Source organism: Tursiops truncatus, chromosome 4 (assembly GCF_011762595.2).
Source record: "Tursiops truncatus isolate mTurTru1 chromosome 4, mTurTru1.mat.Y, whole genome shotgun sequence".
NCBI lineage: Eukaryota > Metazoa > Chordata > Mammalia > Artiodactyla > Delphinidae > Tursiops > Tursiops truncatus.
This window is the reverse complement of record NC_047037.1, coordinates 33,932,280-33,945,585: the sequence shown is the minus strand read 5'-3', so window position 1 is coordinate 33,945,585 and position 13,306 is coordinate 33,932,280. Positions and strand designations below refer to the sequence as shown.

At 36.6% G+C, this 13,306-nt stretch overlaps 1 long non-coding RNA gene across 3 annotated transcripts in view; it reads left to right on the top strand.

The window, feature by feature from the left end:
• The window catches only part of LOC109549825 (uncharacterized), a 109,987-nt gene extending 96,882 nt beyond the window's left edge, over window positions 1-13,105 (top strand). For all 3 annotated transcript variants that reach the window (XR_012331346.1, XR_012331347.1, XR_012331348.1), the window contains 2 exons: window positions 6,418-6,820; window positions 12,526-13,105. This is a non-coding gene — a long non-coding RNA (uncharacterized lncRNA). The remainder of the gene's footprint in view (window positions 1-6,417; window positions 6,821-12,525) is intronic.
• The last annotated feature ends 201 nt before the right edge of the window (window positions 13,106-13,306 follow it).

Below are 13,306 nucleotides of genomic sequence, written 5' to 3'. Positions count from 1 at the left end.
GAGTTGTTTGTTTTTTTGATATTGAGCTGCATGGGCTGCTTGTAAATTTTGGAGATTAATCCTTTGTCAGTTTCTTCATTTGCAAAAACTTTCTCCCATTCTGAGGGTTGTCTTTTCGTCTTGTTTATGATTTCCTTTGCTGTGCAAAAGCTTTTAAGTTTCATTAGGTGCCATTTGTTTATTTTTGTCTTTATTTCCATTTCTCTAGAGGGGGCTCAAAAAGGATCTTGCTACGATTTATGTCATAGAGTGTTCTGCCTATGTTTTCCTCTAAGAGTTTGATGGTCTCTCACCTTACATTTAGGTCTTTAAACCATTTAAGTTTATTTTTGTGTATGGTGTTAGGGAGTGTTCTAATTTCATTCTTTTACATGTAGCTGTCCAGTTTTCCCAGCACCACTTATTGAAGAGGCTGTCTTTTCTCCACTGTATATTCTTGCCTCCTTTATCAAAGATAAGGTGACCATATGTGCATGGGTTTATCTCTGGGCTTTCTATCTTGTTCCATTGTTCTATATTTCTGTTTCTGTGCCAGTGCCATACTGTCCTGATTACTGTAACTTTGTAGCATAGTCTGAAGTCAGGGAGCCTGATTCCTCCAGCTCTGTTTTTCTTTCTCAAGATTGCTTTGGCTATGCAGGGTCTTTTGTGTTTCCATACAAATTGTGAAGTTCTTTGTTTTAGTTCTGTTAAAAATGCCAGTGGTAGTTTGATAGGGATTGCATTGAATCTGTACATTGCTTTGGGTAGTAGAGTCATTTTCACAATGTTGGTTCTTCCAATGCAAGAACATGGTATTATCTCTCTATCTCTTTGTATCATCTTTAATTTCTTTCATCAGTATCTTATAATTTTCTGCATACAGGTTTTTGTCTCCTTAGGTAGGTTTATTCCTAGATATTTTATTCTTTTAGTTGCAATGGTAAGTGGGAGTGTTTTCTTAATTTCTCTCTCAGATTTTTCATCATTAGTGTATAGGAATGCAAGAGATTTCTGTGCATTAATTTTTTATTCTGCTACTTTACCAAATTCATTGATTAGCTCTAGTAGTTTTCTGGTAGCATCTTTAGGTTTCTCTATGTATAGTATCATGTCATATGCAAACAGTGACAGCTTTACTTTTTCTTTTCTGATTTGCATTTCTTTTTCTTCTCTAATTTCTGTGGCTAAAAGTTCCACAACTATGTTGAATAATAGTGGTGAGAGTGGGAAACCTTGTCTTGTTCCTGAGCTTAGTGGAAATGGTTTCAGTTTTTCACCACTGAGGACGATGTTGGCTGTGGGTGTCATATATGGCCTTTATTATGTTAAGGAAAGTTCCCTCTATGCCTACTTTCTGGAGGGGTTTTATCATAAATGTGGGTTGAATTTTGTCAAAAGCTTTTTCTGCATCTCTTGAGAAGATCATTTGGTTTTTCTCCTTCAGTTTTTTAATATTGTGTATCACATTGATTGATTTGCGTATATTGAAGAATCCTTGCATTCCTGGGATAAACCCCACTTGATCATGGTGTGTGACCCTTTTAATGTGCTGTTGGATACTGTTTGCTAGTATTTTGTTGAGGATTTTTGCATCTATGTTTATCAGTGGTATTGGTCTGTAGTTTTCTTTTTTTGTGACATCTTTGCCTGCTGCTGGTATCAGGGTGATGGTGGCCTCATAGAATGAGTTTGGGAGTGATCCTCCCTTTGCTATAGTTTGGAAGAGTTTGAGAAGGATAGGTGTTAGTTCTTCTCTAAATGTTTGATAGAATTCACCTGTGAAGCCATCTGGTCCTGGGCTTTTATTTGTTGGAAGATTTTTAATCACAGTTTCAAATTCAGTGCTTGTGAATGGTCTATTCATATTTTCTATTTCTTCCTGGTTCAGTCTCAGAAGGTTGTGCATTTCCAGGAATTTGTCCATTTCTTCCAGGTTGTCCATTTGATTGGCATAGAGTTGCTTGTAGTAATCTCTCATGATCCTTTGTATATCTGCAGTTTCAGTTGTTACTTATCCTTTTTCATTTCTAATTCTATTGATTTGAGTCTTCTCCCTTTTTTTCTGGATGAATCTGGCTAATGGTTTTTCAATTTTGTTTATCTTCTCAAAGAACCAGCTTTTAGTGTTATTGATCTTTGCTATCATTTACCTCGTTTCTTTTTCATTTATTTCTGATCTGATCTTTATGATTTCTTTCCTTCTGCTAACTTTGGGGTTCTTTTGTTCTTTCTCTAATTGCTTTAAGTGTAAGGTTAGGTTGTTTATTTGAGATGTTTCTTGTTTCTTAAGGTATCATTGTTTTGCTATAAACTTCCCTCTTAGAACTGCTTTTGCTGCATGCCATAGGTCTTGGGTTGTCGTGTTTTCATTGTCATTTGTTTCAAGGTATTTTTTGATTTCCTCTTTGATTTCTTCTGTGATCTCTTGGTTGTTAAGTAGTGTATTGTTTATCCTCCATGTGCTTGTATTTGGTACAGATTTTTTTCCTGTTTTTGTTATCTAATCTCATAACGTTGTGGTCAGAAAAGGTACTTGATATGATTTCAATTTTAATAAATTTACCAATGCTTGATTTGTGACTCAAGATATGATCTATCCTGGAGAATGTTCCATGAGCACTTGAGAAAAATGTGTATTCTGTTGTTTTTGGATGGAATGTCTTATAAATATCAATTAAGTCCATCTTGTTTAATGTATCATTTAAAGCTTGTGTTTCCTTATTTATTTTCATTTTGGATATCTGTCCAATGGGGAAAGTGGGGTGTTAATGTTCTCTACTATAATTGTGGTACTATTGATTTCCTCTTTTATGGCTGTTAGTATTTGCCTTATGGATTGAGGTGCTCCTATGTTGGGTGCATAAATATTTACAATTGTTATATCTTCTTCTTGGATTTATCCCTTGATCATTATGTAGTGTCCTACTTTGTCTCTTGTAATAGGCTTTGTTTTAAAGTCTATTTTTTCTGATATGAGAATTGCTACTCTAGCTTTCTTTTGCTTTCCATTTGCATGGAATATCTTTTTCCATCCCTTCACTTTCAGTCTGTATGTGTCCCTAGGTCTGAAGTGGGTCTCTTGTAGACAGCATATATATGGGTCTTGTTTTGTATCCATTCAGCCAGTCTGTGTCTTTTGGTTGGAGCATTTAATCCATTTACATTGAAGGTAATTTTCGATATGTCTGTTCCTATTATCATTTTCTTAATTGTTTGGGTTTATTATTGTAGGTCTTTTCTTTCCCTTGTGTTTCCTGCCGAGAAATTCCTTTAGCATTTGTTGTAAAGCAGGTTTGGTGGTGCTGAATTCTCTTAGTTGTTGCCTGTCTGTAAAGGTTTTAATTTCTCTGTCAAATCTGAATGAGATCCTTTCTGCATAGAGTAATCTTGGTTGTAGGTTTTTCCCTTTCATCACTTTAAATATGTCCTGCCACTCCCTTCTTGCTTGCAGAGTTTCTGCTGAAAGATCAGCTGTTAACCTTATGGGGATTCCCTTGTATATTATTTGTTGTTTTTCCCTTGCTATTTAAAAATTTTTTTTGTATTTAATTTTTGATAGTTTGATTAATATGTGTCAGTTAGTTTCTCCTTAGATTTATCCTGTATGGGACTCTCTGTGCTACCTGGATTTGATTAACTATTTCCGTTCCCATATTAGGGAAGTTTTCAACTATAATCTCTTCAAATATTTTCTCAGTCCCTTTCTTTTTCTCTTCTTCTTCTGAGACCCCTATAATTCAAATGTTGGTGTGTTTAGTATTGTCCCAGTTGTCTCTGAGACTGTCCTCAATTGTTTTCATTCTTTTTTCTTCATTCTGCTCTGCAGTAGTTATTTCCACTCTTTTATCTTCCAGGTCACTTATCCGTTTTTCTGCCTCAGTTATTCTGCTATTGATCCCTTCCAGAGGATTTTTAATTTTGTTTATTCGCTGTTCATGATTTTTTGTTTGCTGTTTAGTTTTTCTAGGTTCTTGTTTAACGTTTCTTGTATTTTCTCTATTCTATTTCCAGGATTTTGGATCATCTTTACTCTCATTATTCTGAATTCTTTTTCAGGTAGACTGCCTATTTCCTCTTCATTTGTTAGGTCTGGTGGGTTTTTACCTTGCTGCTTCATCTGCTGATTTTCTTTGTCTCCTCATTTTGCTTAACTTCCTGTGTTTCAGGTCTCTTTCTCGCAGGCTCTAGGTTCATAGTTACCGTTGTTTTTAGTGTCTGCCCCCAGTGGCTTAGGTTGATTTAGTGGGTTTCATAGGCTTCCTGGTGGAGGGGACTAGTGCCTATGTTCTGGTGGATGAGGCTGGATCTCTTCTTTCTGGTGTGAAGGTCCACGTCGGGTGTTGTGTTTTGAGGTGTCTGTCACCCTATTATGATTTTAGGCAGCCTCTCTGCTAATGGGTGGGGTTGTGTTCCTGTCTTGCTAGTTGTTTGGCATAGGGTGTCCAGCACTGTAGCTTACTGGTTGTTGAGTGATGCTGGGTCTTGGCATTGAGATGGAGGTCTCTGGGAGTTTTTCGCCATTTGATATTACGTGGAACTGGGAGGTCTCTGGTGGACCAATGTCCTTTACTTGGCTCTCCCACCTCAGGGGCCCAGCCCTGATGCCTGGCTGGAACACCAAGAGCCTGTCATCCACATGGCAGCTATGAGGTGTCTCCAAAGAATCAATAAATGCACAAGGTAGCAGGAAGAGCATTCAGGACCTTGACACATGAGGTCAGGCTGTCATTAGCAGACCTATTCGGCCACATCTTGCCATGGTTAGCACTGCACTGTGGAAAAAGTGTGAATCCTTGAACACCACTGGGGATAGTGAGACAACTGAATGAGGAGATGCAATGCTGAGCTGGAGACGGTCCAGAGGCATAAGCAGAACACTGGATACCTCCAAACTCCAGAACTGCAGCCTCCAGAGGCCCTCCTTTAGACCTGTTAATGATATTTTTAAAGAAGTTAAAAATTATGGTAAAGTATACATAACATAAAATTTTTTCATTTTAACTATTTTTAAGGTACAGGTCTGTGGTATTAAGTATGTTCTCACTGTTGTGCATCCATTGCTACCATCCATCTCCAGAACGCTTTTCATCTTCCCAAACTGAAACTTTGTACCCTTTACACAATAATCCCCAGTTCCTCCTTCCCCCAGCTCTTGGAAACCACCATTGTACTGTCTATCTCTATGAATTTGAGTCCTGTAACTTCTCCTCTAGGTCCCTCCTGTAAGTGGACTCATACAATATCTGTCCTTCTGTGAGTGGCTTATCTCACTTAGCATAATGTCCTCAAGGTTCATCCATGTTGTAACATGTGTCAGAATTTCCTTCCTTTTAAGACTGAATAATATTATATTGTATGCATATGTCCTATTTTATTTATCTATTCATTTATCATTGGAATGGATACTTGGGTTTCTTCCACTTTTTGGCTATTGTGAATAACGCTGCTATGAGCATGGATGTACAAATATCTGTTTGAATCCCTGCTTTCAATGCTTTTGGCTTATATACTTTAAATGGTATTTTTAAGACTATCTTCCAAATGTTTATTTCTAAAATATAGAAATACAATTGATTTTTGTATATTGATCTTGTTTTCTTTCTGTGACTTTGTTAATTCATTTATTCGTTCTACCAGTTTTTTAGTAGATTATTTAAAACATTTCTTACATATAGTCTGTTGACTGTGAATAAAGACAGTTTTACTTCTTCCTTCTAAACTTTACGCTTTTTACTTATTTTCTTGCTTTAGTGAACAACTAAGACCTTAAGGACAATGTTTAGTAAAAGTTGTGAGAGCAGACATCTTTGCCTTGCTCCCAATCTTGGGGTGGAAGCATTCGGTATTTCACTATTAGGGAAAACATTAGTTACACATTTTTGTTGACAGCTTTTATTGGATGGGGGAAACTCATTTCTATTCCTGCTTTGACAAGAGTTTTTCTAAACAACTTTACTGAAATATAGTTGGTATACAAAAAAACACGTTTAATGTATAAAATTTGATGAATTTGAACATATGCATACACCTATGAAACCACAATCAAGGTAATAAACATATACGTCACCTCCAAAAGTTATCATGCACATACACTGAATTTTGTTGAATGCCTTTTCTGTGCCTATTGAAAAAAATCTCTAGCAAAAAGCAATGAATCTTATGGACCAACAATGATTCAATTCCTGAAGTAAGGTGAAAGGCCCAACTTCTTTGTGCATTTTCCTGCCTGAACAACAGTAAGATTTTATAAACTAATAAAGAAGAGAAAATGGTCGTTGGGTTGGCAACCAGCAGTCATGGTTATAAGAAGACCTCTGAACTCAATTTTTGAAGCGTATATTACCAGAAAATTAATAGAATGTCCTGCTACATTTGATGTCTTGTTTCACCTACCCATCCTGCTCATGGCAGTCTAACTTGTCTTCTTAAATACAGATCTGACCATGCTACAGCTTTGCTCAAAATTTTTTGCTGGTTACCTATCACTACAAAACAAGTTCTGGGACTTCCCTGGTGGAACAGTGGATAAGAATCCACCTTCTAATGCAGTGACATGGGTTCGAGCCCTGGGTCGGGAAGATCCCACATGCTGCAGAGCAACTAAGCCTGTGCCCCACAGCTACTGAGTCTGCACTCTAGAGCCTGTGAGCCACAACTACTGAGCCCATGTGCTGCAACTGCTGAAGTCTGCATGCCTAGAGCCCGTGCTCCACAACAAGAGAAGCCACCGTAATGAGAAGCCCGCACACTGCAATAAAGAATAGTCCCCACTCACCGCAACTAGAGAAAGCCCGTGCACAGCAACGAAGACCCAACACAGCCAAAAATAAATAAATAAGTAAGTAAGTAATAAATTCATTTTTTAAAAAAGTTCTGTAGCATGACATCCAAAGCCTTTATGGATTTGGCTCCATGTTGTCTTTTCAGCAGTATCTTTCAGTGTACCTCCTTCTACCTTTGTCACACATCTGCCCTTCCTCTGACATGCTGTGCATCCCTGTGTCTGTTATTGTCAGTAATGCCTCCACATTATCACTCTACAATCCATGCATCTTTCAAAATCCAGCTCAAATGCCACCTCTTCCATGATGCCAGCCACAATTATTCCCGTTGCAATTGATCTATATTATCTCTGTGCTCTGTTACATCTATAGTGCTCTCTTGTTGGATATTTAGTGGCAAATGTGTTTAGATTATGTTTTCCTCAACTGTGTATCACTACATTGGCTCACATAGGGGTGGCAGATAGACAGCTCAGAAGCCACAAGTCCCCATTTGTGAGCCCATGGAAAATATTACTAAATGATTACAGCATGATTTTCCACTAAACCTAAGTGCACTTCAAGGCACCTCAGGACATTATTGTTTTTTTCAAGTATACAATATTGTTAACTGTAATCACCATGCTGTACATTAACCCCCCAGAACTTATTTACCATGTAACTGAAAGTTTACACCTTTTGACCAATATACCCCCATTTCCCCCACCCCCCAACTCCTGGCAACCATCAATCTACTTTTTCTATGAGTTCAGCTTTTTTAGATTCCACATATAAGTATTTATAAGGATACTGTATAAGGATCATACAGTATTTGTTTTTCTCTGTTAGACTTATTTTATTTAGCATAATGATCTCAAGTGTTATTCACATTACAGCAAACGTCAAGGTTTCCTTCTTTTATGACTGAATAATATTCCATCGCATATATATATATACACACAGAACATTTTCTTTATGCATCTGTCTATCCATTGACAGACAGGTAGTTTCCATTTCTTGGCTATAATTAATGCTGCAATGAACATAGGATTGAAGATATCCCTTCAAGATAGTGATTTCTTTTCCTTCCAATATATACCCAGAAGTCAGATTTCTGGATCATACAATAGTTATATTTTTAATTTTTTGAGGAAACTTCATCTTTTTTTGTAGTAACTGTACCAGTTTACATTCCTATGAGCAGTGCACAGTGATTTCTCCTTATCCTCAACAGCACTTGTTATCTCTTGGCTTTTTGATGATAACCAATCTAACAATTGTGAGGTGATATCTCTTTGTGGTTTTGATTTACATTTCCCTGTGATTAGTGATGTTGAGTACATTTTTATATACCTGCTAGCCGTTAGTGTGTCTTGTTTGGAAAAATGTCTATTCAAGTCTTTGTCCATTTTAAAATCAGATTATTTGTCTCATTGCTATTGAATTGTATGGGTTCCTTATGTAATTATGATATTAACCCCTTCTCAGAGGCTTACAAATATTTTCTCCCATTCTGTAGGTTGCCCTTTCAATTTGTTGATTGTTTCCTTTGCTGTGCAGAAGCTTTTTATAGTTTGATGTAGTCCCACTTGTTGTTTATTGTTTTTGTTACTTGTGGTTTTTGTGTCATATCCAAAAAATCATTGCCAGGGCCAATGCCAAGGAGGCTTTTCTTATGTTTTCTTCCAGGAGTTTTATGGTTTCAGGTCTTAATGTAAGTTTTTAATCCATTTTGAGTTAATATTTCTGAGTTGTGTAAGATACAAATCCAAATTCATTCTTCTCTATATGAATATAATTTCCCCATTGAATATTCTTGGTTTGTCAAATATTAGTTGATGGTATATGTGTGGGTTTATTTCTGGACTCTTGATTCTGTTCGATTGGTCTGGGTGTCTGTTTTTATGCCACTAACTTACTGTTCTTATTACCATAGTTTTGTAATATAGTTTGAAACAGAAAATGTAATGCCTTCAGCTGTGTTCTTCTTTCTCATGATTGTTTTGGCTACTGGGGGACTTTTGTGGTTCCACACAAATTTTAGGATTGAAGTATCTATTTCTGTGAAAAATTTCATTGGAATTTTGATAGGGATTGCATTGAATCTATAGATGTCTTTGGGTAGTGTGAACATTTTATTAATAATAATATTTAATAATATTATTATTCTGATGTATGGGCATAGGGTATTTTTCCATTTACTTGCCTCTTCATCAATTTCTTTCATCAGTGTGTTATAACTTTAGGAGTACAGAGTTTTCACCTCCTTGGTTAAATTTATTCTTAAGTATTTTATTGTTAGATGCTCTTGTAAATGTGATTTTCCTTATTTCTCTTTCAGATAGTTCTTTGTTAGTGTATAGAAATGGAACTGACTTCTGTATGTTGATTTTCTATCCTGTAACTTTACTAGATTCATTTATTAGTTCTAATAGTTTCTTGGTGAAGTCTTAAGGGTTTTCTATATGTAAGATTAGGGATATTATTAATTTATTATTAATAACTGCTCCAGGCAGTTATTACCAGTTGATTAAATGAAATCTGCATTCCATCTTTAGCTAAATTTGTGATCTTCATAACAAAAGCTTAATGCTTTGGTTAGTTGAAGTGAATTTCACCACATAGACTCCATGGGTGGTTTCTACCAAGGACTAAATTTATTTGGTAGAGGATAGAAAGTTAGAGGATTATAATGCTATAGCATTATAGCATGTGGCAGAGCTGGCCACATGGAAGAAATCTATTAAGAACAGCAACAAGCTCTTGCTGAAGAGAGGCCAGGCTGTCAGACCAATTTTATTTTCTTCCCAAGAAACCCATCAGAGACCTTTTTATTTTCTTGGTTTAGAATCTAAGAATCAGGTAAAGGACTACATCAACTCTGTGTAAGGCCATACTCTGGGAATCTCATGGGCCAAGGTGAGGAGTGAGAGTGTTTCTGAATGTCACAATCCATTTCATTACTATGAGGCAAACCTTCATCAGACATGGCTATAAGTTTCACCCCTGGGAACAGCAGGTGTCTACAACAAATTGAACTCTTTAAACCATACAGACTGATTAACGTTCAAAAGTCAGTTTGGGAAATGACAGAGTCATCAGGGATTTCTTTGAAACCCCTGATGGGGTTTAGTCTCAAATGTTTATTTCTTTGAAACCATGCTGTACTGTCCAATACAATGACCATTAGCCACATTTGGTTATTTAAATTTAAATTAATTAAACTTAAATAAAATTAAAACTTCAGTTCCTCAGTCACACTAGCCACATTTTAAGTGCTCAACTAGCCACATGTGGCTTGCAGCTACCACATTGGACAGAACAGATAAAGAACATTTCTACCATCACAGAAAGTTCTAGTGGACAGCACTGTTTTAAGGCCTCCTGTAACAAACCTGAACTCCTCTGCACTGTAGTTTAGAGGTTTTGCAAAAGTTTTTGCTTGCATGAGCCAGTTATGTTCTTTAGTATTACCATTATTTATATCATGTAACTATTTTATGTTTCTTTCACCCAAATAAATGCTTCTCTCTTCCAAGGCCTTTCTGTTTAATGTCTCATTTGAGAAAAATATCAAGGAAGTTTTATTCCCTATAGTTAGAGGCCTGTGTGGTAAGCGAGATTCTATTATTTATCTTCTGTTGTTTCGTTATGGTGGTTAATATCTTCCCTGCTTCCTCTGAATTCTTTTTTGTGACTGCTAAGTTGGCTATGTTCTGCATGGTTTTTTGAATTGAAATTACCTACCATTTTGCCTTTCTAAGGAAGATGTAGTGAATTCAGTCATTAAAGGAAGGGACTTTAGGGGAATAATGTTCCATAAGGCTCCTATCTATTCTGAGACATTTTTATTCTTGCCTCTTCTCCCACGTTAAATCAAAGCTATTGTACAAAGGGAGGTGTATTGAAAATAGGCCACATGATACAATGTGGCTAAAGCTTCCACATTAGTTTTAAATGGGGTTCATTTGAAATGATTTTAATCTTGGTTATGGTGGCTATTCAATATAATGTTCATTCTTTGTTACAACTCAAAGCCATATGCTTATTTATTCCTATGAAGATAAGATTAAATGTTTTTTAAAATTTTTAAGTAAGGTAAAATATGAAGAAACAAATAAGATGTATTGTAGTATAAGAGACACAATCTAATCATTTCTATCCCTATGGGTCACAGATTATCATTTTTCCTTGTAATTTCCTACTAAGGCACCTCTTTGAATAAGGTCTGGACTGGCTACTAAGTATTCATGTATTCTGTTTATCCACATGATGCTGAGGCTAAAGACTTGGTATATATTTGGAAAAAATGAACCCAAACTTCCCTTTTCCAGCTTCATTGTTGTCATAACAAGCCATCTTCAGAGACAGCTGTAGTGGGGGGTTAATTACATCCCACTAGGGTTTGAATCCTAGCTCCACCCCTCTTGACTGTGTGGACCATAAAAATTACTGTATATTGTTTCAACTTCTTCATCTTGGAGATGAGTTAGATTTCCAAACTACATCACTGGATTTTCCTGAGGTTTAATAAAAGTCCTTAAAACAGTACCTTTACCTTTCACTCGGGTTCCAAGCCTAAAAAAAATCAATTTTCCATGACTTTAAACCTTAAAAATTCAATTGCTATGGTCTGAATGATTTTGTATCCCCCCTCAAATTCATAGAGCCCTTATGAATGAGATTAATACCCTTATAAAAGAGACCCCAGAGAGAGCTCCCTTGCCCCTTCCACCATGTGAGGACCTAACCAGAAGTCGGCCGCCCATAAGCAGACCTTCATCAGAACTCGACTATGCTAGCACTGTGGACTTCCAGCCTTCAGAAATGTGAGAAATAAATTTCAGTAGTTTATAAGCTACCAGTATTAAAGCAGCCAGAACACACTAAGACAACAATTTATGTCCAGTGAAATGCACAGGTCTTAAGTATACAGTTTGATGAGTTTTGACAAATATATACACCATATAACCCATTATCAAGGTGAAAGAGATTTCTATCTCCCTATTAAGTTCCCATAGCCCCTTCCCAATCAATCCCTGTCCCCCACACCCAACACACATGAATTAATCACTATTTTGATTTTATCACCACAGCTTTTGTCTGTTCTAGAATTTCATCTCAATGGAATCAAAGAGTATGTATCCTTTTGTATCAGGATTTTCTCATTTTCTATGAATTTTGATGAAATATTTCATATTCTTCTGTAATATCCCTTTCATCTACATTTTATATGGACAACCTGTCTTTAACACATTTAAAAATCACTGGTAGGGAGTTTTAATTTTTAAAGTCCAAGAACATGACTTGGTGATTTGGAAATGGCCTTGTAATTCCTAGCTACCTGACCAAGGGAGTTTTGGCAAGTTACTTAAACTCTCTGAACCTCACTTATCACTTTAATGTGACTTCTGTAATACTTACCTCCCATGAATTTTTATTAGGATAAAATGAAATAATGAATGTAGAGTACCCACCACTTGTGGGTACTAAAAAATTTCCCAGTTGCCTCCCCTTTTAGGCCAGTTAAGTCTCACAGCAATAACCAACCAGTCATTTTGGCCATTTATATGACTAATCAGGTACCCATCAATTACACTGGATATGTGACTCTGCTTTAATTACTAAGTAGGCTCAAATCAAGGTTGTTTTCTTATATAATTATAACCTTTATTTTTATTTACCCCTTTATAATTTACAGATCATTGTTTCCATATGTTACCTCATTTAATCTTTATTGCATCTGTTATGAAAAATAACTGATATTGTTTTTGTTTTACAGATAAGGAAACCAAGACTCAATGTGGTTAAGTGACTTGTCCAGAATCATCCAAACAGTTCGTGGGCTTTAACACCAGTCTCTGGGTACTAAAGCTTATGCTTTTCATGGAGCAATGCTGTGTCCCCTGGGCTGAAGACAAGAGTGACCCAAGACCCTCAAGTCTAACTGCCATCACGTTGCACTCAGGAGAATTTCCAGAGCAACTTGTGTACCCAGGAGCTGGCCAGGCAGATGTGGGCATTCTCTAAAGCTCTCCATGTGTCTTCTGCCTTCAGCACAGGTGGTGCTTGGCTGTGAATCAACTATGGTCTAATTGTTCCTTTGTTTGTTTATTCATTCATCGACAGGTGTATGTTATTCTGACCATTTATGTGACTATTATATGCCAGAAACTACTCTGGGCACTGGAAGTTCAGCCATATGCAAAATAGACTAAAAAAAAAACCTTGCTTTAATGGAACTTACATTCTAAATGGGGAACATGGGCAGTAAGTGAATGAACAAACATGTCTGTTTATTTACTTATTTAATGTTGAGGAGTAATAAGGTCTTTGAAGAAAAATAAAATTGGGAAGAGGAACCTGGAGGGCATGGTATTTGTTGTTCTAAATAGGGTGGTGAAGGACCTCTTTGTTGATAAGGTGAAGGAGGTGCGAAATGAGCCACACAGATATGGGGTGGGGTTGGAGTTTGGGGTGTTCCTGGAAAAGGGAAGAGCAAGTCCAAAAGCACCATGGCAGGAGGGTACTTGGTATCTTCTAGGAACAGTCAGGAAGCCAGT